Here is a 26,510-nt window from a genome sequence, read left to right as displayed (position 1 = left end):
GACTAAATCAAAATAATAGGCTTCTACACAGTGAAGGAAACAATCAACAAAACCAACCTATGGAATGGGACAAGATATTTGCAAATAATATATCTGATAAAGGTTTAGTTTCCAAACTATATAAAAAACTTATAAAACTCAACACTCAAAAAACAAATAATCCAATTAAAAAATGGGCAGAAGACATGAACAGACATTATTCCCAAAAAAGACATACAGATGGCCAACAGATACATGAAAAGATGTTCAATACCAGTCATCATCACAGAAATGCAAATCCAAACCACAATGAGATATTACCTCACCTGTCAAAATAGCTAAAATCAACACACAAGAAACAATAGGCATTGGTGAGGATAAAGAAAGGGGAACCCTATTGAACTCTTGGTGGGAATGCAATCTGGTGCAGCCACTCTGGAAAACACTATGGAGTTTCCTGAAAAAGTTAAAAATAGAACTACCCCAGGATCCAATACTCACACCACAGGGTATTTACCCAAAGAATACAAAAATACTAATTCAAAGGAATACACACACACCAATGTTTATTATCAATAATAGCCAAACTATGGAAAAAGCCTAAGTGTCTATCAATTGTTGGATAAATAAGTATGTATGATTATATATACATATATATATACATATAATATATAAAATATATATTATAGAATATTACTCAGCCATAAAAAATGAAATCTTGTCATTTGCAATAACATGAATAGAGCTAGATAGTTTTATGCTAAGTGAAATAAGTCAGTCAGAGAAAGACAAACACCCTATGATTTCACTCATATGTGAAATTTTTTTTTTTAAGTTTTTATTTATTTATGACAGTCAGAGAGAGAGAGAGAGAGAGAGAGAGGCAGAGACACAGAAGGAGGGAGAAGCAGGCTCCATGCACCGGGAGCCCGACGTGGGATTCGATCCCAGGTCTCCAGGATCGCGCCCTGGGCCAAAGGCAGGCGCTAAACCGCTGAGCCACCCAGGGATCCCCTCATATGTGAAATTTAAGAAATGAAACAAATGAGTATGGAGGAAAAAAAAGAGAGAAGCAAACCAAGAAACAGATTCTAATCTATAAAGAACAAGTTGATGGTTATTTGAAAAGAGGCAGCTGAGGGGATGGGTGACAAATGTGGTGGGTACTAAGGAGGACACTCATTGTGATGAGCACGAGCGTGTTGTTTGGAAGGGTTGAATCACTGCATTGTATACTTAAAACTAATACTGCATGTTAACAAACTGGAAATTAAAGAAAAACTGAAAAATAAAGTAGAATTTTTAAAAAGGGTAACTTAATAGAGATGGAAAACAGATCAGTGGTTGCTTTGGTCAGGGATACTCTGCAGTGAATGACTGCAAAAGAGCTCAAGGGAGATTTTTAGTGGTGAACAGTTCTGTAACTAGATTAAGGTGACAGTTGCACAACCTTATAAATTCAAAAAATACCAATGATTTGTATACTTAAAAAATATGAAGGGGCAGTTTCTGTTCTGAAACCCCACCAGTGACCCATTTTGACAGATGCAGAATGGGGTAATTAGATACAGTCTTGCACAAAGGCAAAGAGCTAGATTTTTAAAAGAATATAAGTACTGCTGGAATTTAAATCCAATATTGAAAATGAAAAATTAGCATATGCAAATCCAGTCAGCATTATCTGAAGCCATGCAAGTAAGAGTCTTGCAGATGACCCACAATATTTAAATGGCATGTTATTTCTTTCTGAAAGAATGTAGAGTAATAGAAGGTAGCTACATTTTGAAGTAGGTTAGCTTATGCCAGTAACATCATTGTGAACCTAATAGGATGGCAAGGACTGTGGACATTCTAAGGATTAGAATGTGACAAAGTTCAGACTCCTTTATGAGTTCTGCTCTGCTAAGTACTACTTCTGGACCACGGGCAAAATATTTGATGCCTCTGAATACCAATCCCCTCTCAGTGAAATAAGGATGCAATACGAAAGCATATAGAAGATATACAGCAGGCACTTAGGAAATGTTTCATGTTAACTATATTTTTAAAATAAATGAGCAGTGGAGAAGGTATATGCTTGGGTTTTTAATATTTGTGGGTTCTTTAGGGAATTGCATCTAAATGTTGGCTTCATTATGGAGACTCGAGAAAAATAACATGTGTTTTGAATAGAAACCTGCTGAGATAAGCCATCCAAAGTGTCCAACCTGGTAAATGAAATGAGTCATGAATGACATGGAGTTTCACTGTTTCTTTCCAAAATGGAGTTTTGTTTCTGAAAAAAAGTCCATCAGAATGTCAAGAAGCTATTCCTCTTGAAGTCTTGGCTTCCTGGAAGTTCCTGAGAGTCAGAGCTCCCAGGCTAGGAATCAGGACAATAGGTAAGAATTGCAGTAGGCATAAGGAGAAGTAAAAGATCCCAGGAAGGGGAGAGAGAGAAATGCCTGGCACTTCATTCAAGGAACAGTGTAAAATCCTAAGGAGACACTGGAGCTCAATTAAACCCAACTGAAAAATTATTTTTTTTGAAGCTTAAGTTGGGCCTAAAACTATTTCAAGGATCTGAAGATAGTCAAAAATAAAATCTGGCCCCTGCCTTTAAGAAGCTCACAGATGTGTAGGAGAGATAGATGTTAATAAATAATTATCTGTGTGAAAAAATGCAATAGGAAGGAAAGAACAATCATTTCTGCTTAAGCCACCCAATTTTCACAAATTCCAGCAATTTAAAAAGAGGGTAAGTCTTAAAACCTTGCAATATGACAACACCTGAGAGCTGATTTAGCAACACAGTTTCTAGGAAAACTTTCCTTTTGTGCTGTTGGTCAGGACTTGAGGACTGAAAGTGCTAGAAATACAAAATCAAATTAGTTTCAACAAACAGAAAAGCTTTGAGAAAGGTGGGGATGATACTGGGCCTTGGAGATGAGCAGATGACTCGATCTCTGAGTCATACATCTCTGTAGTACTAAAATGCCACCCAGGATTTCTCTCCACCTCCCCTTCTTTTCTCCCTCTGTGTCAGTCTCCTAAGGGTGCCTTTCATGCAACTAGAACCATGCCTACTAGTACCTCCAAATTTACATGTTTCAAATTTTCCGTGGAGAGAAGGTATGACACTTGTTCTTCTCTAAATTGGTTTAAAAATCTGAAGAAGTCTGATTACAATGTGGGTGGATTCAGAGAGTCTGTGGCCTAATATGTGAGGTCATTAAAAATGTAGTCTTCATACCAGCATGATTGGTCTGGAAGAAGAGAATTTCTTACAAGTAACATGGTACCTTTCCCAGAAGAAGGGTCAAGCATGAAAAGTAATCATTTTCCAGTACATTGTTTTCCTTTAAATTCTGACCCACCCTTGTTTTCACATTTCTTGAACCTACCCTTACCCTATCCCCCATTTAGCTTTATTCCAAGTCTCTTCTGTCCCTCCATCATACTAGATGAACTTGTTTTAAAAATCAGGTCATGGCAGGAGATAGCAATATGCCTTCCAGATTCTGTGCACCTTTGGGAGTATTTATAAAGAGATCACAAGGGACTAAATTGCCTCCTGAGAGAGGGATGCCAAGGAGCCAATATTGGAAGGGTTGGCCAAATATGGAGGAAATAGAGTACAATGATACATTCAGTAATCAGAGAGTCATTTTAAGTGATCTAGAGACATAAAACTCTCTTGACAGATACATTGAGTAATCAGCTTTCTTTACCAAATATTAGGTCTGAGTGTTTCTGATAATAGATTTCATTTAATCATTTTTCCCTTTTGCACATACGGCACATTAACTGCAAATAAAGAATAGCAGTGATTATCTTCTCAATGAAATATGGAGAAAAAAAACAATTTCTGCAATCCCAATGTCTTGTTCATCTATAATAAGACAAGTGCATGTGGGTGCATGTATGTTGAGGAGGGGTGACAGTCAATGTCAATCAACTGTATGCACAAACACAGCTTAGATTCAGAGCCTGCATACATTTAGACTTTCCCCTGGCTTGCTGCTTTTACAAGCAGACATGCTTATCTTACATTACCATTTTGACTGGATGAACAGGGTCAATAAACATCACTTTTTCTCATCCAAGGAGAGAAAATTATTCTGAATCCAATCATCAATCAATGTATGTAATCAGTCTGCTTAAAACACTTTGGGTTCTCACACAACTAACTATTCTAGGAACCCAACAGAAAAAGCCATACTTTAGCCTGACTTGTTAATCCTACTACATCCCCACTAAAGTGTTAAAAGGCCAGCAAGGACTCAACATGTGCTCTGCTATTAACAAGATTATGGCAAGGGATTCATTTGAGAAGTTATAGAGTCTGCCCTCTGAGACCTCTAGTATCTGCATTCATTTGCATATAATTGTTTATCCATTACTTTGCCATACCATACAGCTACACTATTTTTCTATAATTTCTGGAGGTTAATGGCTTTTTTTCCCCTCTAAATTCAAAGTCAACACAAACTGATACTAAAGTCAAGAAAATGTGCTTTTCAGAGTGCTGTAACAACAGTTGGCAGTCTGTACATTGTGAAAAATGTATTTGATCAAGGAACTTTTGCTAGCAGCATGCCAATGGATCCACACTGATTTCCCCGAAAAATAAAGGAATTAATCCTCATCTTCCATTTAGGGATAGAAAACAGACTGAGACATCTTGCATCATACAAATCTCTGACTTAGCCTTCACTCAGTCTTTTGTGAAAGTAAATATAATTACTGAGCAAAAGAGAGGAACAAAAGAGCAGATTTTGATTCTCTCCCTGAATGGCCAGAATAATCAGCAGGCAGCTGGAGATGAGTGGGCTTCATTTGTAGCTATCACGTTCATGACTAGGCACCAGCATTGGAAAGATCTGGCTTGTGGGGCAAGAATGAATGACATGGCTGGGCAAACTTATCCAACACTGTTTGGATATGAGCTCCTGCTACAAAAATAGATACTTCTTTCCCTTGCTTTCGACTATCATTTATGTGCTTTCTGTTTCTTAAATTTCTCCAGAGAAATACTATATCTAAAAATGTTTCAACTGTGCACCTCAATACTAGATAAAATACATATGTATAAAAATTTATTTTAAAAACATAGCTAAGGCAAAGGTAAAGAGGGGCAAAACTTAGATGCCAGGAATGTTAAAAGCCATCGGTGACCTAGCACAGCAGTTAAGAGAGGAGGGGAGCTTCTGCTAATATATAGAGGCCTAAATTCAGCTTTAAAAAAAAATTATTTTAAAGGCACCATTGGCTCGGGTCATGATCCTTGGGTCCTGGGATCAAGCCCTATATAGGGCTCCCTACTCAATTGGGAATCTGCTTCTCCCTTTCCACCCCCCACACTTGTGCATATGCTTACCAGCTCGCTCTCAAATAAATAAAAGCTTTAAAAAATTAATTTAACTGTTATTAAAATACATTTAACATATAATCATTTTAAGTGTACAATTAATTCAGTGGCATTAATTATATTCATGTTGTTATGCAACCATAATCACTATTTCCAAATCTTTCCATCACCACAAACAGAAACTCTATACCCATGAAACAGTAACTCACCATCCCTTCCCACTCCCCAGTTCCTGGTAACCTATAATCAATTTTCTGTTTTTATGAATTTGCATATTCTAGAAAGTTCATGTGCATAGGAATATACAATATTTGTTCTTTTGTGACTGCCTTATTATACTTAGCATATTGTTTTTAAGGCTCATCCATATTGCAGAATTTCATTCCTTTTTTAAGGATCAAAAATATTCCACTGTATGTAATAAACCTGAGACCACCAAAGTGCAATGCCCTCAGTAAGTGAAATTAGAACCAAAAAATCCCTCCCATACAAAGTGTGCTGCATAGATCTTACTGTAAATGAATGGAACAGAGAGAGAGAAAAAAAAATCAGAGAATTCCTATACCAGTGTCCTGAATCACATGGGTTTTTAGTTTTAATTTATAATACCTACATAGGCAGGAAAACCTCAAGCCAAACAGTCTTGGTTTGTTTGAGCATCCAATCTAGTGAAAACAAATGCTAACCTTCTTTGAGAAACAGAAATTTTCAAGAAACGTGAATTAACAATGACACCACTAAAAAAAGTATAGAAACAATTCACATATGAATAAAGTGAGCAGAAAAACAGAAAAGTTTAAAATCAACCCCCAAATGACTGAACATATTAGAATCATAAAGTATTTTCCAGGTCATATGAAAAAGAATTGCAGAAATTATCCAAAGAAAAAGCAGAGAAAAATAAAGAAACACATAAAATCAAGATGAAGATGCAGAGGACAACAGAGTAAGAAGGCCTAATACATAAAGACAGAGAACCAGGGAAGAATAGTTTAAAAAGTGAGTAGGTAATATTTAGAGATATAGCAGATAGGAATTTTCTGGAGTAAAGGCAACAATGCTTAAGTTTTAGACAATCAACAAATCCCAAATAGAAAAAAGAACAAGAAATCAATATTAAATTAAATCAGACATACCTTAATGAAGCTGTAGTACCTCTCAATAGACAAAACAGACAAATGAAAAATACATAGTTTACTTCGAAAGAACTGATAATTAGACTGACATCCAACTTTTTTGGGGGGAGGGGTGTTTTTTTATTTGAGTATAGATGACACAGAATGTTACATTATTTTCAGGTATACAACACAGTGATTCCAAAAGTTATACTATGCTCACCACAAGTGTAGCTACCATCTGTCACCATACAACCTCGTTATAATATTTCTGACATATTCTTTATGCTCTGCCTTTTTCCCCTGAGTTATCATTCCCTAACTGGAAGGCTGTATCTCCTATTCCCTCTTAACCCAACTTTTAAATAGCAAAAATTGGAAGCCAGAATTGCTGTGAGAAAATAACCTTTGATCTAGACTTATATAACCAGAAATACTATCTAAATAAAGAGTAAAATAAAGATTTTTTCTGGACAAATAAAAACGGAGAAAACAGACCTTCACTAACAGAAGATGTAATGAAGAAAAAATGAGAGAAATAATGTGACTCCAGAAGAAAAATTTTAGATGCAAGAATAAATTGTGAACAATGAATACCATGATGTTATAAATATATCTAAATGATTTTTTCCATTAACGGTGACTTCTAATATGGATGTAGAAAAATCAAGATAGAGCTAAAGTCTTAAATAATAACTATATGTTAAAAGGGTATAGATATATGTTTATATATTTTAAATACCCTATCCCCTTTGGGAGGGAGTTAGAGATTAACACTAAATGTATTAAATCACAAACACATGTTAATATTTCTAGGGTGACTGTGGCAAGCAGAATAATGGCCTTCTAAAGATATTCATGTCCTAATCCCAGGAACCTGTAAATATGTTACATGTCAAAGGCGGAATTGAGGTAGCAGATGGAATTAAGATTGCTAATGAGGGATGCTTGGGTGGCTCAGAGGTTGAGCATCTGCCTTTGGCTCAGGGCCTATTCCCAGGGTCCTGGGATCAAGTCCTGCATCGGGCTTCTTGCAGGGAGCCTGCTTCTCCCTCTGCCTGTGTCTCTGCCTCTCTCTCTGTCTCTCATGAATAAATAAAATCTTTAAAAAATAAAATAAATTTGTTTTGTTTTAAGCCATTAAGTCTATGGTGATCTGTTATAGTAGCAGTAGGAAACTAATACGGAGACAACCTGAAAAATGTAAAGAGGTTATCAATCCTAAATTTGTGAAATTTAGAAAAAAAATATACAATATATACAATACAAAATATACAGGGAAAAAAAGGCATATAATACAAAATAAACACTATGATATATTCCATACAAAATATACAGGAAAAAGAATAAAATCAGGAGGAAAATAAATGAATCTAAAAAAAGTCATGAGGAGACAGAGATAGACAAAGAATTGAAATAGCAAAAGCAAGACAGAGACCTCAAAATAGATGTATGGTAGATATAAATCCATATGTATGAAATCTATACTCAATGTTTATGTAAGAGACAAAATTCATCATACTAGACTTGACAAAATCCAGCTATATACTATTTTCATGAAACGCTGAAAACTAGACTTGCTTTGGTGGCAATTTTGTAATGTATTTAAATACCAAATTACTATGTTGTACATCTGAAACTAATATAATATTCTAAGTCAATTATTCTTCAATTAAAAAAGAAACCTAAAGTTCTTTGGATGTACAAAATCGACAAACCTTTGGCAAAAATAATCATGAAACAAAAGGAAAGAAGACAAATAACTAACATTAGTATATAAATTGCAACAATGCAACAAGAGAGATTTTAACAGGTAGTAGTCTATTATGAATTCTGTGTGTGAAAGAAATTGAAAATTTAAATTAGATGGAAGCATTCTAAGGAAAGTACAAATTACAAAATCTTACCTAAGAAGATGATTTAGGTTTGAATGATTCTTTAAATGTTAACAAAATTCTCAAGTAAACAAAAATAAATAAATAAAGCCATGAGGCTTTCATAGGTTTAGAGACAAGTTCTCATAAAATGTCAAAGAACAGATAAGAGTAACAAAGATACTTCTGTATTTTTACACATTTTCAAAGAACACACACAAAAAACTCCCCAACTTGTTATGAGGTTAGTAAAATCCTGACATCAAATCAGACAACAACACAAAAAGGAAAAATCCACAAGCTGACTTCATTTATGTAATTAGATGCAAATTCCTAAATATATACCAAGTTCAGCAATGGATTAAAAAATATATAATACACTGGGCAGCCCCCGTGGCTCAGCAATTTAGCGCTGCCTTTGGCCCAGGGTGTGATCTTAAAGACCCAGGATCAAGTCCCACATCGGGCTCCCTGCATGGAGCCTGCTTCTCCCTCTGCCTGTGTCTCTGCCTCTCTCTCTCTCTCTCTCTCTCTGTGTCTCTCATGAATAAATAAATAAATAATCTTTATATATATATAGATAGATAGATATAGATATAGATAGATAGATAGATAGATAGATAGATAGATAGATAGATTATACTATGATAAAATAGGGGACATCCAGAAAAGTAATTTTAAAAAATTATTAATGTAATTGCTACACAATCACATTGAAGAAGAAAGTTCATATATAATCTCAAATGCCAAATTATATTCAGAAAAATTTAACGCACACTCCTCATAATAAAAACAATGTTTAGGGAACTATGAATGAAAGAAACCTCCCTATCCTGACTATCCCTAAAACCTTTAAACAATGAAATAGTGAAGAATTCCTTTTTAAAAGGCAGGAGAAAAACAAGAATACTTACTACTGCCCTTTTCAACCGACACCTTCTTCAACTTTGGTTGCAGTAAGACAGAAAGAAACTACAGAAATAGACAAAAGAAAAATATATCATTATTGTAGAACATATGGCTGTCACATAGAAAGCCCAAAAGAATCTAGAGACAAACTATTAGTATAAATAAAAGAGACCATTATTAATTATGTTTCTGGACACAAGATAGATATATAAAAATCTGTGCACTTTTGTATGACAACAGTAAACAGAAAATGCAAATTTCACAAAGATCTCCTTTTAAAATAGCAACCAAAATACAGGGTACATGGGAATAAATCCAACACAAGATTATGAAATCTTTACATAGAAATTTATAAAACAATTTTAAAAACTGTAAAAAAACTTATGTAAGTAAAGATAAATGACATATTCATGAATAAAAAGTGTGAAGATTTTGCCCAAATTGATCTATAGCTGCACTGTAATTCTACTCAAATTTTCAACAAAGACCCCCAAAATAAAATACACACATTTATAAAAAGAGCATATATGAATTGGGATTGCTCTTCAATTGGATAGGATAGATATTTCTATTAATTTTGTTAGGAAAACTGTATTCAAAAAAAAAAAAAAAGAAAGGAAAACTGTATTCCCATATATTAAAAAAGTAAATCCCTACTTTTTGTCATACCCTGATAAATTAAAATATTTAAACGTAAAATATGAAACTTTAAATTATTTAGAAGACCAGTAATAAAAATAGTAGAGGCCACTTTTAGGAAACAGGCTTGACTGATGATAGAATGTAGAAAGGCCCACAGAGACTCCCTGGTTGACCAGACAGGCCCAGCAGGTGACCCACCTCAAAATAGCCATAAGCTCTAACTAACCAATGGGCTACTTACCACTAGGAAGAGTCGCCCAAAAAGGGAAGATTCCATACATCTCCTACCTCCTCTTCCCCCTTTAAAAACAGTCCCCACCCACTGCCTAGGGGCAGACAGCTTCTTCTCTGCTGTCCTGCCCACAGCCTCTTTGCACTATATTCAATAAACTGTCTTATTTTGCCTCAGATGAATTTTTTCATCGTCAGCACCACTGGCTTCCAACACATAGTCTCCCACACTCGGGGGCCCTCATCTGATTGAAGACATCCCATTTAGACATCACAAAAATACATATATTATTTCAGAGTGGTGAGACTTTCTCAAAGAAAAAAAAACATAGACATTATTAGCCCTAAAGGAAAAGATAGTTAAAACATATATTTGACTATATGAAAATTGGTGATCAGCAGAATGGGGATTATATCCATGCAAGATGGCATTTTACGTCTTCCTCTGCACTTTCAGTTTCACCCTGGTCTCCTTGTGCCTTCTCACTGGTGTCTTCTAGCTATGGCTGGCCTTGGGTTGAGTGCATGTGGCAAGAGGCAGAGTTGTTCAATCTTATCCTTGAGATGTCAGACTGTTTTCTAAAGTACTTTGTCAGTTGCCTTCACACCAGCTTGTATGCATGAGCATTTGCACTGTTCAAATCCTCACCAATGCTTTGTATTTTCTGACTATAAAACATCGGGAAGGTGACTAATCACCAGCATCAGCCCTACAGATAGACATGAAGGGGGTCACATCTGTCTTTCATTTCCACTTTTCCCTAAATGTCATCCTCAGACTCCTCTCTAGACCAATACATCTACTTTTAGGTAATCGGTGTGTATACACCCTTTTCTGTCTTGAAAAACTTAACTACCAAGAGTGAATAGGTTTTCAGACCTTTGTATCATAGGGTAACTGTGAGCCTGAATGTGGTACCCTCTGCTTGGATACAGAAAGACAATGAAGGAGACATTAAACCTGTTTCAGAAACAGCTAGCCCATAGTGGAGAAAAAGGTATCTTTCCATTTCTCTGCTTGGAGCACAATTTAGCATTCTGAATCCAGACACAAAGCCTGGGTGAGACTGAAGAGGCTTTTCACCTACTTCTGCAATCAGCATTTAGTTGAATCAGGTGCTTCATTTTATAGTCTAGTTTTATACACTACAGAGTAAGATAATTCTCCTAGATGTCATCAACAAGTCCACTGTCAGTTCTTTGTGTTTCTGTGGGGAGTTTATCTTTGTTGGTGTCTTCCTAGGTATTTTAGTGCACACAGGAGAGAGAAAGTCTACATCAGGGGCTATAGCTCCCCACGCTCCCTCCTGAAAGGAAGCTATCAACTCAAAGAGATGACTCTTGGACTATACAGATTAATCCTCATCCTAAAATCAGTCTTTGAGAAGAACAGAGCCTCAGGGTCACCTGCAGGTCTTCTCCCCTCTCATTGCTCTCAGTAACCATATGATATTAGTCACAGGCCTTGTTAGAAGGCCATAGGTGCCCCCTGATTCGTGGTCTTCACACTCTAAAGAACTTAAAATGTTTGGTAGACCTTGATAAACAGGGCACCTAGATCTGTTTTTCTCATCAGATGAATACCAAAACCCTTGTCAAGGTGACAGAGCTATTAAGTGTCTATTCACACAGCAATCAGAAATTGGAGCATCAATCAGTAATCATAAAGTCAGGGGCATTTTCTCACAAAGTCAGGAATTCAGAGGGCTTTCATGAGCTAATCAGCAGGCATCAAATAGACAATCAATCTAATTAGCTGCTCACATTCGGATGGCAATCAAAGCAGCACAGTGCGCTTCATTAGTAATGATATTGAAAATGGTGATCTGTGCAGTATTCAGCTAGCAAATGAATATCCTTTTTTGCAAATAGGTAGGGAGGATGCGGCTGTACTGTATGCACCATGTGCCAATTCAAAGATGCAGATTCCAAGAACTCAACCGATATCTACTTTTGCTTTTCTGTTGGTCTAAAAGTTAAGGGAGCAGGATAGGGTCATTTTTTGTTAAGTCTGACAATAGCACATTAGCAAACTGTGTGTGACAGGACCCACCTCAGAGGAAAAAAGTAGTGGAGCAATGTGAAAGGGAGGTCAATAATTCTGGAAATGTACACTTCTTTATGAAAACACCATCGTTTAGCTCCGAATTCAATCCCTCTTTATCCTCAAAGTCTGTAACTTTTCTACTAGGAATACCTTCCTTGCATGACATGGGCACCAAAGCACTCCAAGGTAAATATCCTAAGAATCATCTTTCTTTAAGGTAAGGTAATAGCACTTCTCTCCTTGCAAAGCAAGCACCAGCCAGAAAGCTGCAGGCTGCACTGGTTGCAGAAGGCCTTCTGAGACAAACCCAGTCCTTCATGACCCAGAATGACAACTGTGTATCACATATCCTGGCAAGCATTTTGAAGGCAATGAAAGGGACAGACATGATCACTCTTCTCCAGGAGCTCATCTTATCTTTGAATAACACTAATGAAAAAACAACAAACATTTAAAAATACCATGTTAGGGGCTAAATGGCTGCATTACAAATCTTCATATTTTAGGATTTGAGAAAGAAACAGAAGGAAGAACACTGATCTTCTGACTGTCAGAAAAGCCTTCTGGAAAAAAGCTAGAGGCCAGGAGCTGGTTGCTTTCAAAGTGGTATATTTCTGAATTGCCAGCATTTCAAGAAAATTGATTGTCATTTTTAGTGAAGGTTAGAATATACTTCACAAGGCTGGTACAAAATTGTCATATAATGGAACTTAAAGGGGAAAAAAAATCTTACAAATAAATTCCCACATGTTCACTTAGTTTAGTACATTTTTAAGAGCCACATTTCACTCTCTATGAATCTTCTTGGTCCATACATGTTAATGAGTGAGGAATATTACAAATATTCAGATTCTAAGTCCGAACATCGGCCAACTGGGCTTTCAGTTCCTTAAAGGGAAAGTGTCCTGTCCCACACATCTTGGGGACAACTACATCAGAGCTGAGAGTGGAGGCAAGGGGGCCTGATGAAATGTCTGTAGGTCAGGTCTCTGCTCCACAGTCACCTTCTCTAAAATGTCCCCCAATTCTGTTCCTCCTCTGCTGGTATCTACTTCTAGCTTTCACCATACATCTAACTCCACCCAGACCTACAATGCTTTTTTACATATATTTATTTACATTTTTTAATCTCTTTGTTAGATTAAAAACTCCTTGAGAGCAAATAATGTTTCTGATTTCACTTTGTAATATCATCCACTGATATGTGTCTGATGATTAAATTAATGAATATTTTCCAATTAGTTTGGGTTTATGTGAAAACATTTGAGTTTTATGGAGGGAAAGAGCTTTAGACATTGAGAAAGCCATTAGAGGAATTTATTAAGAACACTTAGTGCCCAAAAGGCTATGTGTAAGATATAAAACCTCATGTCTCTGTCTCCAAGGAGTTTGTGTGCCTATGTATGACAGATCACTCATGGATTCACTCTGCAGGAAGTTGAATATGAGGGCTGGAGAGAACAAGCATTCAAAGAATGAAAAATCTGGTTTATGATCAAAAAAAAAATCCTAAGAGGTGTTCAAGGGACTTGTTATATAGAAAGAAAAGTTTAAAAGGCAGGGAAATAAATGAGGACATGGTATCTTAAGGGAGAGAACAGGAGCAGGCCTTCCTTTATACAAAGAACACCCGCATCTTAGAAAATGTATAGTAATTCCATTGAAGATATTTAAGCTTCTACGTTCCAAGAGAAAATTTTGGGATGAAAAGTGCCATAAGTGAACTAGGAAATAAAAACCCCCATGAGTAAAGTAATCTGTGTGTTTCATTTGTTTTCTCCCTTTTTTGATGTCTCACCACACACAGCACTTGATTATATAATGCTGGGCTCCACTGCACCTGACAATGCCACTGAGCAGCAGGATACTAGAGCCTGGCGCCCACAGGCATACCAGCTGTAGACCCCAGTGAGTACCCCCCACTGAAGGAGGTGCTTCAGGGTCTGCGCCTGGTTTGGGTTTGGATGCTGAAAGGCTTGTCATTACAATACATTCTGAAATGAGTGACAGTTCACTGCTGTTCTGCGCAGGAAAACCTGGATGCTCTGCAGAGGGAGGCATGTTGATGAGCAGTGTCTGGCAGATATGGAAGTGCTATTGCAAAAGGCCTTCTGTCTGGTGTGCTTATTAGTTTGCTAGGACTCCATGACAAAAGATCACAGACTGGATGACTTAAACAACAGAAATTTGCTTTCTCACAGTTCTGGAGGCTAAAAATTGAAGATCAAGGTGTTGAAAGGGTTGGCTTCTACTGAGGCCTGTATTCTTGACTTGCAGATGGTCTCATTCTCCCTGTCCTCACACACATGGCCTTTCCTTTATGTGTGTGCAGTCTTGGTGTCTCTCTCTGTGTCCTAATCTCCTCTTATAAAGCCATCAGTCATAGTAGACTAAGTTCCATCCTAATGACCCTATTGTAACTTAATTACCTCTTTAAAGGCCCTACCTTAAAGGCACGTTCAAGAATTCAACCTTGGAATTGGGGGTAGGGTAAAATCAGCTTCTAGCAGGGAGGAGTAGTTGGCCTTCAATCTCTACTTGCAAAATTCACTCAGCACTCTTTCTACTCTCAGAGATATATTCTTTCACTGCCCCCCCCCAAAAATAAATAAAATAAACAAAACACTAGCTAATATTTTGCGAGGGTATACTATTGCTAGACACTATTCTAAGCATTCGATATGGGTAGCTGATTTCATAATCATAGTAATCTTATGAATTGGTCTCATTTATTTTGTGATTCATATATATATATACACATATATGTATATACGTATCTATACATACAGGCATATACATATATATGCATATTTTTACTGTTGTCCACTTCTTAAAATAGCTTTTTGAGATGTAATTGATATAAACTGTTAAAGCACATCATTTGACATCTTTTTTTTTTTTTTTTTTTTTTTTTTTTTTATTTTTTTTTTATTGGTGTTCAATTTACTAACATACAGAATAACACCCAGTGCCCGTCACCCATTCACTCCCACCCCCCGCCCTCCTCCCCTTCTACCACCCCTAGTTCGTTTCCCAGAGTTAGCAGTCTTTACGTTCTGTCTCCCTTTCTGATATTTCCCACCCATTTCTTCTCCCTTCCCTTATTTTCCCTTTCACTATTATTTATATTCCCCAAATGAATGAGAACATATAATGTTTGTCCTTCTCCGACTGACTTACTTCACTCAGCATAATACCCTCCAGTTCCACCCACGTTGAAGCAAATGGTGGGTATTTGTCATTTCTAATAGCTGAGTAATATTCCATTGTATACATAAACCACATCTTCTTTATCCATTCATCTTTCGTTGGACACCGAGGCTCCTTCCACAGTTTGGCTATAGTGGCCATTGCTGCTAGAAACATCGGGGTGCAGGTGTCCCGGCGTTTCATTGCATTTGTATCTTTGGGGTAAATCCCCAACAGTGCAATTGCTGGGTCGTAGGGCAGGTATATTTTTAACTGTTTGAGGAACCTCCACACAGTTTTCCAGAGTGGCTGCACCAGTTCACATTCCCACCAACAGTGTAAGAGGGTTCCCTTTTCTCCGCATCCTCTCCAACATTTGTTGTTTCCTGCCTTGTTAATTTTCCCCATTCTCACTGGTGTGAGGTGGTATCTCATTGTAGTTTTGATTTGTATTTCCCTGATGGCAAGTGATGCAGAGCATTTTCTCATATGCATGTTGGCCATGTCTATGTCTTCCTCTGTGAGATTTCTGTTCATGTCTTTTGCCCATTTCATGATTGGATTGTTTGTTTCTTTGGTGTTGAGTTTAATAAGTTCTTTATAGATCTTGGAAACTAGCCCTTTATCTGATATGTCATTTGCAAATATCTTCTCCCATTCTGTAGGTTGTCTTTGAGTTTTGTTGACTGTATCCTTTGCTGTGCAAAAGCTTCTTATCTTGATGAAGTCCCAATAGTTCATTTTTGCTTTTGTTTCTTTTGCCTTCGTGGATGTATCTGGCAAGAAGTTACTATGGCCGAGTTCAAAAAGGGTGTTGCCTGTGTTCTTCTCTAGGATTTTGATGGAATCTTGTCTCACATTTAGATCTTTCATCCATTTTGAGTTTATCTTTGTGTATGGTGAAAGAGAGTGGTCTAGTTTCATTCTTCTGCATGTGGATGTCCAATTTTCCCAGCACCATTTATTGAAGAGACTGTCTTTCTTCCAATGGATAGTCTTTCCTCCTTTATCGAATATTAGCTGCCCATAAAGTTCAGGGTCCACTTCTGGATTCTCTATTCTGTTCCACTGATCTATGTGTCTGTTTTTGTGCCAGTACCACACTGTCTTGATGACCACAGCTTTGTAGTAGAACCTGAAATCTGGCATTGTGATGCCCCCAGATATGGTTTTCTTTTTTAAAATTCCCCTGGCTATTCGGGGTCTTTTCTGATTCCACACAAATCTTAAAATAATTTGTTCTAACTCTCTGAAGAAAGTCCATGGTATTTTGATAGGGATTGCATTAAACGTGTATATTGCCCTGGGTAACATTGACATTTTCACAATATTAATTCTGCCAATCCATGAGCATGGAATATTTTTCCATCTCCTTGTGTCTTCCTCAATTTCTTTCAGAAGTGTTCTATAGTTTTGAGGGTATAGATCCTTTACATCTTTGGTGAGGTTTATTCCTAGGTATCTTATGCTTTTGGGTGCAATTGTAAATGGGATTGACTCCTTAATTTCTCTTTCTTCAGTCTCATTGTTTGTGTATAGAAATGCCACTGACTTCTGGGCATTGATTTTGTATCCTGCCACGCTACCGAATTGCTGTATGAGTTCTAGCAATCTTGGGGTGGAGACTTTTGGGTTTTCTATGTAGAGTATCATGTCATCGGCGAAGAGGGAGAGTTTGACTTCTTCTTTGCCAATTTGAATGCCTTTAATGTCTTTTTGTTGTCTGATTGCTGAGGCTAGGACTTCCAGTACTATGTTGAATAGCAGTGGTGAGAGTGGACATCCCTGTCTTGTTCCTGATCTTAGGGGAAAGGCTCCCAGTGCTTCCCCATTGAGAATGATATTTGCTGTGGGCTTTTCATAGATGGCTTTTAAGATGTCGAGGAATGTTCCCTCTATCCCTACACTCTGAAGAGTTTTGATCAGGAATGGATGCTGTATTTTGTCAAATGCTTTCTCTGCATCCAATGAGAGGATCATATGGTTCTTGGTTTTTCTCTTGCTGATATGATGAATCACATTGATTGTTTTACGGGTGTTGAACCAGCCTTGTGTCCCAGGGATAAATCCTACTTGGTCATGGTGAATAATTTTCTTAATGTACTGTTGGATCCTATTGGCCAGTATCTTGTTGAGAATTTTTGCATCCATGTTCATCAGGGATATTGGTCTGTAATTCTCCTTTTTGGCGGGGTCTTTGTCTGGCTTTGGAATTAAGGTGATGCTGGCTTCATAGAACGAATTTGGAAGTACTCCATCTCTTTCTATCTTTCCAAACAGCTTTAGGAGAATAGGTATGATTTCTTCTTTAAACGTTTGATAAAATTCTCCTGGGAAGCCATCTGGCCCTGGACTCTTGTGTCTTGGGAGGTTTTTGATGACTGCTTCAATTTCCTCCCTGGTTATTGGCCTGTTCAGGTTTTCTATTTCTTCCTGTTCCAGTTTTGGTAGTTTGTGGCTTTCCAGGAATGCGTCCATTTCTTCTAGATTGCCTAATTTATTGGCGTATAGCTGTTCATAATATGTTTTTAAAATCGTTTGTATTTCCTTGGTGTTGGTAGTGATCTCTCCTTTCTCATTCATGATTTTATTAATTTGAGTCTTCTCTCTCTTCTTTTTAATAAGGCTGGCTAATGGTTTATCTATCTTATTAATTCTTTCAAAGAACCAACTCCTGGTTCTGTTGATCTGTTCCACAGTTCTTCTGGTCTCGATTTCGTTGAGTTCTGCTCGAATCTTTATTAACTCCCTTCTTCTCTTGGGTGTAGGATCTATTTGCTGTTTTTTCTCTAGCTCCTTTATGTGTAAGGTTAGCTTTTGTATTTGAGTTCTTTCCAGTTTTTGAATGGATGCTTGTATTGCGATGTATTTCCCCCTTAGGACTGCTTTTGCTGCATCCCAAAGATTTTGAACGGTTGTATCTTCATTCTCATTAGTTTCCATGAATCTTTTTAATTCTTCCTTAATTTCCTGGTTGACCCTTTTATCTTTTAGCAGGATGGTCCTTAACCTCCATGTGTTTGAGGTCCTTCCAAACTTCTTGTTGTGATTTAGTTCTAATTTCAAGGCATTATGGTCCGAGAATATGCAGGGGACAATCCCAATCTTTTGGTATCGGTTCAGACCCGATTTGTGACCCAATATGTGGTCTATTCTGGAGAAAGTTCCATGTGCGCTTGAGAAGAATGTGTATTCAGTTGAGTTTGGATGTAAAGTTCTGTAGATATCTGTGAAATCCATCTGGTCCAGTGTATCATTTAAAGCTCTCGTTTCTTTGGAGATGTTTTGCTTAGAAGACCTATCGAGTATAGAAAGAGCTAGATTGAAGTCACCAAGTATAAGTGTATTATTATCTAAGTATTTCTTCACTTTGGTTAATAATTGATTTATATATTTGGCAGCTCCCACATTCGGAGCATATATATTGAGGATTGTTAAGTCCTCTTGTTGAATAGATCCTTTAAGTATGATATAGTGTCCCTCTTCATCTCTCACTACAGTCTTTGGGGTAAATTTTAGTTTATCTGATATAAGGATGGCTACCCCTGCTTTCTTTTGAGGACCATTCGAATGGTAAATGGTTCTCCAACCTTTTATTTTCAGGCTGTAGGTGTCCTTCTGTCTAAAATGAGTCTCTTGTAGACAGCAAATAGATGGGTCCTGCTTTTTTATCCAGTCTGAAACCCTGCGCCTTTTGATGGGGTCATTAAGCCCGTTCACATTCAGAGTTACTATTGAGAGATATGAGTTTAGTGTCATCATGATATCTATTCAGTCTTTGTTTTTGTGGACTGTTCCACTGAACTTCTTCTTAAAGGGGAATTTTAAGAGGCCCCCTTAAAATTTCTTGCAGAGCTGGTTTGGAGGTCACATATTCTTTTAGTTGCTGCCTGTCTTGGAAGCTCTTTATCTCTCCTTCCATTTTGAATGAGAGCCTTGCTGGATAAAGGATTCTTGGTTGCATGTTCTTCTCATTTAGGACCCTGAATATATCCTGCCAGCCCTTTCTGGCCTGCCAGGTCTCTGTGGAGAGGTCTGCTGTTACCCTAATACTCCTCCCCATAAAAGTCAGGGATTTCTTGTCTCTTGCTGCTTTAAGGATCTTCTCTTTATCTTTGGAATTTGCAAGCTTCACAATTAAATGTCGAGGTGTTGAACGGTTTTTATTGATTTTAGGGGGGGATCTCTCTATTTCCTGGATCTGAATGCCTGTTTCCCTTCCCAGATTAGGAAAGTTTTCAGCTAGAATTTGTTCAAATACATATTCTGGCCCTCTGTCCCTTTCGGCGCCCTCGGGAACCCCAATTAAACGTAGGTTTTTCTTCCTCAGGCTGTCGTTTATTTCCCTTAATCTATCTTCATGGTCTTTTAATTGTTTGTCTCTTTTTTCCTCAGTTTCCCTCTTTGCTATCAACTTGTCTTCTAGGTCACTCACTCGTTCTTCCACCTCGTTAACCCTCGTCGTTAGGACTTCTAGTTTGGATTGCATCTCATTCAATTGCTTTTTAATTTCTGCCTGATTAGCTCTAAATTCTGCAGTCATGAAGTCTCTTGAGTCCTTTATACTTTTTTCTAGAGCCACCAGTAGCTGTATAATAGTGCTTCTGAATTGGCTTTCTGACATTGAATTGTAATCCAGATTTTGTAACTCTGTGGGAGAGAGGACTGTTTCTGATTCTTTCTTTTGAGGTGAGGTTTTCCTTCTAGTCATTTTGCTCAGTGCAGAGTGGCCAAAAGCAAGTTGTATTGGGAAAAAGAGAAAAAGAGAGGAGAGAAAGAAGGAAAGAAAAGAGAAAGAGAAAAAAAAAGGAAAGAAAAAGAAAAAAAAAAAAAAACGAAAAAAAAAAAAAGAAAAAGAGAAAGAAAAAGAAAGGAGAAAAAAAGGGGGTGGGGGAAGGAAACAAATCAAAAAGCAAAACAAAACAAAAACAAAAACAAAAACAAACAAACAAAAAAAGAACCACGGGGGAGTATCTTCTGATTCTGTGTACTTTAAGTCCCTTGGCTTCTCCTGGAACTTGTCCGTCTAGTTGGTCTTCTGGGGGAGGGGCCTGTTGTGCTGATTCTCAGGTGTTAGCAGTTGGGGGAGCTGCTGTGTCCCTGCCTGGTGCAGGGCTCGGTGGGGGTTGTTTACCCCGTGAGGCCGCAGGAGGAACAGCCCCAGTGGCGGGGCAGCTCTGGAAACCTGGATTCAGCTCCGGCAGGAACTCCGTCTGCAGGGCCTGGAGGCTCCGGGGCGGGGCCGCTGATGTGCTCAGCTGGGGCAGGAGCGTCCTCGCTGTCCTGGGCCCTCCCGGCCTCTGCCTGTCCCGGGGGAGGCGGGATCCTGGGCTGTGTCCCGGCGCCCTGTGCTCCGGAGCCTGCGCTGGTGGAATCGCGCTCCCGGGCCGCGCAGCCCCCTCCGCGGAGCCGCCGCCCGAGCCCCTCCGAGCTGCTCCTGGAACCGCGCAGCCCCCTCCGCACGGAGCCTCTTCCTCCGCCCGAGCCCCTCCGAGCTGCTCCCGGGGCCGCGCAGCCCCCTCCGCGGAGCCGCCGCCCGAGCCCCTTCAGCTGCTCCGGGTCCCGCCGGTCCCGCCGCCCGCGCTGCAGCCCTTAGGGAGCTCGGCGCAGTCTCCTGGGCGCGCAGTTGCTGTTACTGTCCCCGGGAGCCCGAGGGCATCCCCGCCCTCCTGGGTCCTGCTCCACCTCCCCGCGAGCCCCTTTCCGCCCGGGAAGGTCGGTGCAGCTCCTGCTCCTCCGGGACGGGGCTCTCCTGTCCTGGGGACACTCGCCCCGGCCTCAGCCCGGCTCCTCGCGGGGCCCCTCCCCCTCGGAGGCCTTTGTTCCTTTATTTCTTTTTCCCCGTCTTCCTACCTTGATAGATGCGTGAACTCTTCTCACTGCAGCATTCCAGCTGGTCTCTCTTTAAATCTCAGGCCGAATTCATAGATTTTCAGGATAATTTGAAGGTTTTCTGTATCTCAGTCGTTCTTGTCTTTAATCCAACAAATTTATTCTTTCCAAGTCCCTTGTCATCCAATAAGAATAATGTCTGCTACTTTGTGACTTCTGTAGAATCTTATAATAGACCATCTGTCCTTCTAGGAACATAAAGAAGAACTCCAGATCAGGATTAGCAGCTGGAATATAGATGTCTCAGGACACATCGAAAGAAAAATTTCCCAGGTCGGTGGTTGATCAAGGACGTGACCCACGAACGGCCCGGCAGAGTTAGGTAGGGCAGGCCTGGAGCCGGGGCCCCCAGCCTCCCTGCCCTCTGCAGGCCACCGCTCTCCCCAAGTCTCCACGTCCATTTGACATCTTTTGATGTACATACATATCTGTGAGTTCATCTTCCAGTGAAAAGTCTCTTCCTGTCCCTCTATAATCCATCCCTCCTGTGCCTTCCCAAAATCCACTAGCCTCATCTCCAGGCAACCACTCATCTGCCTTCAGTTACTTATAGAATTGCCTACATTTTATATGGGTGGAATTAACAATATGTACTTTCCTCTGTCTGACTTTCCCTCAACATAACTACTTCCAGACTCATTCATACTATTGAGTATGTCAATAGTTTATACCTTTTATTGCTGAGTAGTATTACAACCAGCAGCACCATCTTACCACTACAACATAATGGATCAGCAACGCTCTTTTCTTGATCTTGAGAAACATATTTCATCTTGTTTGGGATCCATTTTATGCTATCTTCAAGTTTTATCTCACTGTTTCTTAGAAATTCTCAATAAGAACATCATAAATCAAAAAATTGTTAGCTCTACTCCTATCAGTTAATGCAGTAACCAGTAATCAAGAGGGCCTATGTTGCTACTTAGTGTGTTTTCAGTCTTCAAATATCATGCAGGAGTTATGGAGTGAAAGGATTTGGTGTAGTTTTTATATTTACACACTTTTATTAATGACCTAAAATCCTCTTCTTCTTCTCCAACTCTGTTTAAAATCACTGTGCTTTTCTCTTTCGATCTGCAGTGTAATTGAATTATACAGAGCATAATTCAATTGAGAGGTGTGTTTATAGCACATGAAACACAATAAAGCATGATGAAGTATATCTTAAATCATTTGTAAATGAATGGCTGCAATATTCCCAGGGTGCTCTCTGCTCTCCCACAAAATAAAAGCAACTGTGGCTATTTATTAATATATGGATCCCAAATGCCTTCTTGAGACATTTGAAAGCTGGATGAGATGAGCACAACCTAATGGAAAATCACAGGGAAAGATACTGAATGTAAGATGTATGCTGAGACTGGGAGAGAATTTTCAGGGGAGAATAACAGATAACAGCTCTTATCTAGATGTAAGCAGATGAAGTGGGAAAAAATGACCCAGGAACCTCAGAGAAGGTGAATGCCATGGCCAAAGTTAGATCCAGGAATAATACCCAGGTCTCCTGACCCCACAGTCTATACTGCAGTAGAGGGTAAGAGCTTCAGAGACAGGAAAGTTGGACATCTGCTCTCTTGGTTCACAGGTACAATTAGGAGCCAGTCAGTCCTTCATTATAAGGAATTACTCTTCTGCCACATTAACTCTCTCAAGTACTTCAAGTATTATATTTTCCCCCTAGTAGCTGTTTTCATTTTAAATCAAAAATATATTTTCCATTATTTCATTTCTTTAATGCAAGGTTACTCATATTTCTAATGATGGTAAAACATCTTTCAACATTTCCATGTAAATAGTTCTTTAAAAATCACCTTAAATGTAGTTCTACTTATCAGCTACATAAACACCCCTTTCACCTCATTAGAAAAATAAGGATAAAGATAATTTTATAATCTCATATGGCACAGAAAAAAGTATTTGACAAAATTCAGCATCCATTTATAATATAAAGTCTCTCAGCAAGCTAAGAGGGAAACATAATATAATTAAAAATAAAGTACATACATAAAAATCATGCAGCAAGATCAGAAACAAAACAAGACTTACTCTCTTCCACTTTCTATTCCACATTTCACTAAATGTTCTGACCAGGACAAGAAGCCAAGAGACAGAAATATAAGACAGAAGGATAAGAAAAGAAGAAACAAATCCATCATAATTCACAGGTGATTTGATTTTATTAAAATTGCTATTAAGTGAGTTTAGCAAGATTTCTATATCCAAAACTTATTTCTACTTCAACATTAAATGTAATCAAAACATTACATACAATATCACTATAAATATGAACTATCAAATAGTTATATAACCAATGTGCAAGTTTTCTACAAATCCAAAGATAAAACTTTACTGACATGCATAGGAGAGTTAAATAAAGGAGATGTGTGTTGATGGGCTGGTAGAGTTCACATTTAAAGTTGTCAGTTCTTCCCAAATATAGACTCAGTGTACCATCATCCAAAATCCAACAAGTTTCTCCAAGTGTGTAACTTAACAAAGTGAGTGGTACAACTTTTATACAAATGCAAAAAAAAAAAAAAAAAAAAAATTTAAAAGAAGAAAGAAAAGAAATGGCCAAGATTGACTTAAAGAACAAAGGGGGAAGAATTGTTTTCCGGATATCCCATTGTATTATAAAGCTTTGATAATGAGACTAGGTAAATGGACCAATGGCAGAGAGTAGAGTCTTAAAGAGATCTGTCTCTCCATGCACATTTAGTTTCTACAGGGGTAGAACTGCAAAGCTGTGGGGCAGAGACAGATTTTTTTTTAATAAATATTTCTGGGACAACTGGATAAACCATAAGGAAAAGGAATAAAATTAGAGCTTGCTTCATACATAGAAAACATGTTCATTTCAGGGAGATCATAAACTTAAATGTGAAAGGAAAACAATAAAACTTTCTGAAGACAATAGAAAAGAGTATCTTCATGAATTTACATATAAGATGATTTCTTAAATAACATCGTGGTAACTTTAAATATTGATAAATACCAATATTTTAAAATTATCTACTCCTTAAAAGATACCTTAAAAAGAGAGAAAAAACAAACCAGGGAATATATTTGTCATCCATATAAACAAAGGACTTTTTTCAAAATACATAAAGATTTCCTACAAATCAGTAAGAAAAAGATAGACAAGAAAGATAGGCAAGAGTTGTGAAAAAACACTTCATTAAAGAGGAAAGCTAAATGACCAAGAAGACTGTGAAATTCTGTTTGACATTATTAATAATTAAAAATATAAATTAAAAAATATATATAGATTAAAACAGAAATGTAATACCACTTTACATACAGCAGATCAGCTAAAATGCCAACTGCTAATAATGCCAATAGTTGGTAATGATGTAGAGGAAATGGAACTCACTCATGATGAGTTTTTTCAACATTGTTTGAATTTGGAAAACTGTTGGATAGTATCTCCTAAGGTTGAACCTATGCATCCCCTGTGATCCTGTAATTCTACTTCTTAGTATATAACCAACAAAGTTATATATAGATGTTCACCAAAAAACATGAACAACAATTTCATGGCAGCATTATTTGCAAGAGCCAAAACGCAGAAGTTATTAGTATACATAAATTGTAGCATCCTCATTGAAAGGAACACAAAATAGCAATGAAAATCAAAGATTCACAGCTACACACAACCAGCATGGATAAATCTCATAAATACAATGATGAATGAGGAATTAAGTTATAAAAGAATATACACAGTATGAATACATTTATATAAAACACAAAACCAGACTATATTATTAAGTGATACAAGCTTTTATGGTAAAGAAAAGGTCATTCTTAACCAAAAAAAAAAATGAGGCGAGGAGGAAATAGTGATTGTGAAGGGGCCTAAGGCTTCAGGGTAGACAGTGTTCTATTTCTTGACCCACGAAATGATTACAAGAGAATATACTCTGAGTTGTATGCTTGTATGTTATTAAATTATATTTTAAAAGTTTAAGAAATCCTCTGTAATTCTCATCAACAATCACTTTTGACCCTCAATACAGAGTTTAAGAACCATATAACTTGTTCTAGGCTATCTACTTTAAAAGGTCTGAGTCATCTGCTGTTCTGAATGATGTGTCTTGCAACTCATATGGTATATTTATTTCGGTGAATTCTTGGGCGAAACTGCTAATTAAGCTTCATGTTTCATTTATTCATATAATCAAATCTCACCCAATGGGACACAAGCTTTTATTTATATTACATGGAGCACAGTGATTCTTTTGATCTTCATTCTTTGGCGGTTTATTTTTATATTTTAGTTCAGGAAAGACTTTCTCAATCTTTTGATTTGTTCCAATTGTTTTTGACTTCTTTTCCAGAAGTAATGATCATGTTTAGATTAGATCTTGGATCACTTATTTATTTTCCATCTTCTCTCATATTGTCATTTATTCATAAATTTCCATCTAATTTAAGAGGACTTCCCAAATGTATAGTGCATTATTATATCTGCTTCCATATTTTATCTCCCTCTGTGTGAATTTTGTCATTATCATTTGGATTTTCTCATAATTGTTCCTTGCTCTCCCACCTTTTTAAAAAAAATTCTAATTTCTTGTCATTTGCTGTCCATATGTTACCTCTTTTTTGTCTTCAAATATAAGAACAAGATTGCCAGGTTTTGATGCATTTGATTGGAACATTTTAAACTATTTTCCTTCTGTTTCCTCTAATAAAAAATCTTTAAAAGTAAGTTGTTAATCTTCAGAATGATCTTTCTTTCCCGGGATACACAGTACATTGTCATAGGCTCCTTGTTGGTTCCTTTCTGGGTCCTTATCTCTGATAAGAAACTATTCTTCCTAGATTTATTATGTGCTAAAAATCAGAATACATGACGTTCCCCTTGATCCTGAATTGTTGAATGTCCAACTTGATGGCAACTTTATGTAAACATCTCAAGACTTTTTCCTAACCCCATTGCTATAGTGTATATTATGTATAGTGTATTATGCATAGTGTATATTATGCTATATATTGGTTTCATTTGCTATATAGCAAATGAAAATCCCCAAATGCATTACTATCAATGTTTTTCCTAACTTAAAGTGGTGCTTTTTTTTTTTTTTAATAAATTTGTGACTGCCAAAATTCAGCGTGCCACTATGAGCCCTTCCCCTTTCCACCTACTTCAAGGCATTGCATTTTGATGATTTTGGGCTTTTACAGGTGGTGAAAAAGAAGCAATATAGGTGTGAGTTGGAGATGGAGTTGGGATACAGGGGGAAAGTGGGAAGTGAAAGAGAATAGCTTTTTAGCTATCA

The 26,510-nt window shown here is 37.6% G+C and overlaps 2 long non-coding RNA genes across 8 annotated transcripts in view; one reads left to right on the top strand and one right to left on the bottom strand.

The window, feature by feature from the left end:
* Nucleotides 1–26,510, bottom strand: part of LOC106559913 — a 372,001-nt gene that overhangs the window by 277,422 nt on the left and 68,069 nt on the right. For all 7 annotated transcript variants that reach the window (XR_005372178.1, XR_005372180.1, XR_005372174.1 and 4 more), the window contains exon 4: nucleotides 9,233–9,290. This is a non-coding gene — a long non-coding RNA (uncharacterized LOC106559913). The remainder of the gene's footprint in view (nucleotides 1–9,232; nucleotides 9,291–26,510) is intronic.
* LOC111090522 overlaps nucleotides 1–26,510 on the top strand; it is a 65,697-nt gene that overhangs the window by 29,173 nt on the left and 10,014 nt on the right. The window lies entirely within an intron of this gene.

The sequence above is a fragment of the Canis lupus genome, chromosome 17, assembly GCF_011100685.1.
Source record: "Canis lupus familiaris isolate Mischka breed German Shepherd chromosome 17, alternate assembly UU_Cfam_GSD_1.0, whole genome shotgun sequence".
In the NCBI taxonomy this organism is placed as follows: Eukaryota; Metazoa; Chordata; class Mammalia; order Carnivora; family Canidae; genus Canis; species Canis lupus.
The sequence above is the reverse complement of the archived record's forward strand: the minus strand, read 5'-3'. Positions and strand labels throughout refer to the sequence as shown.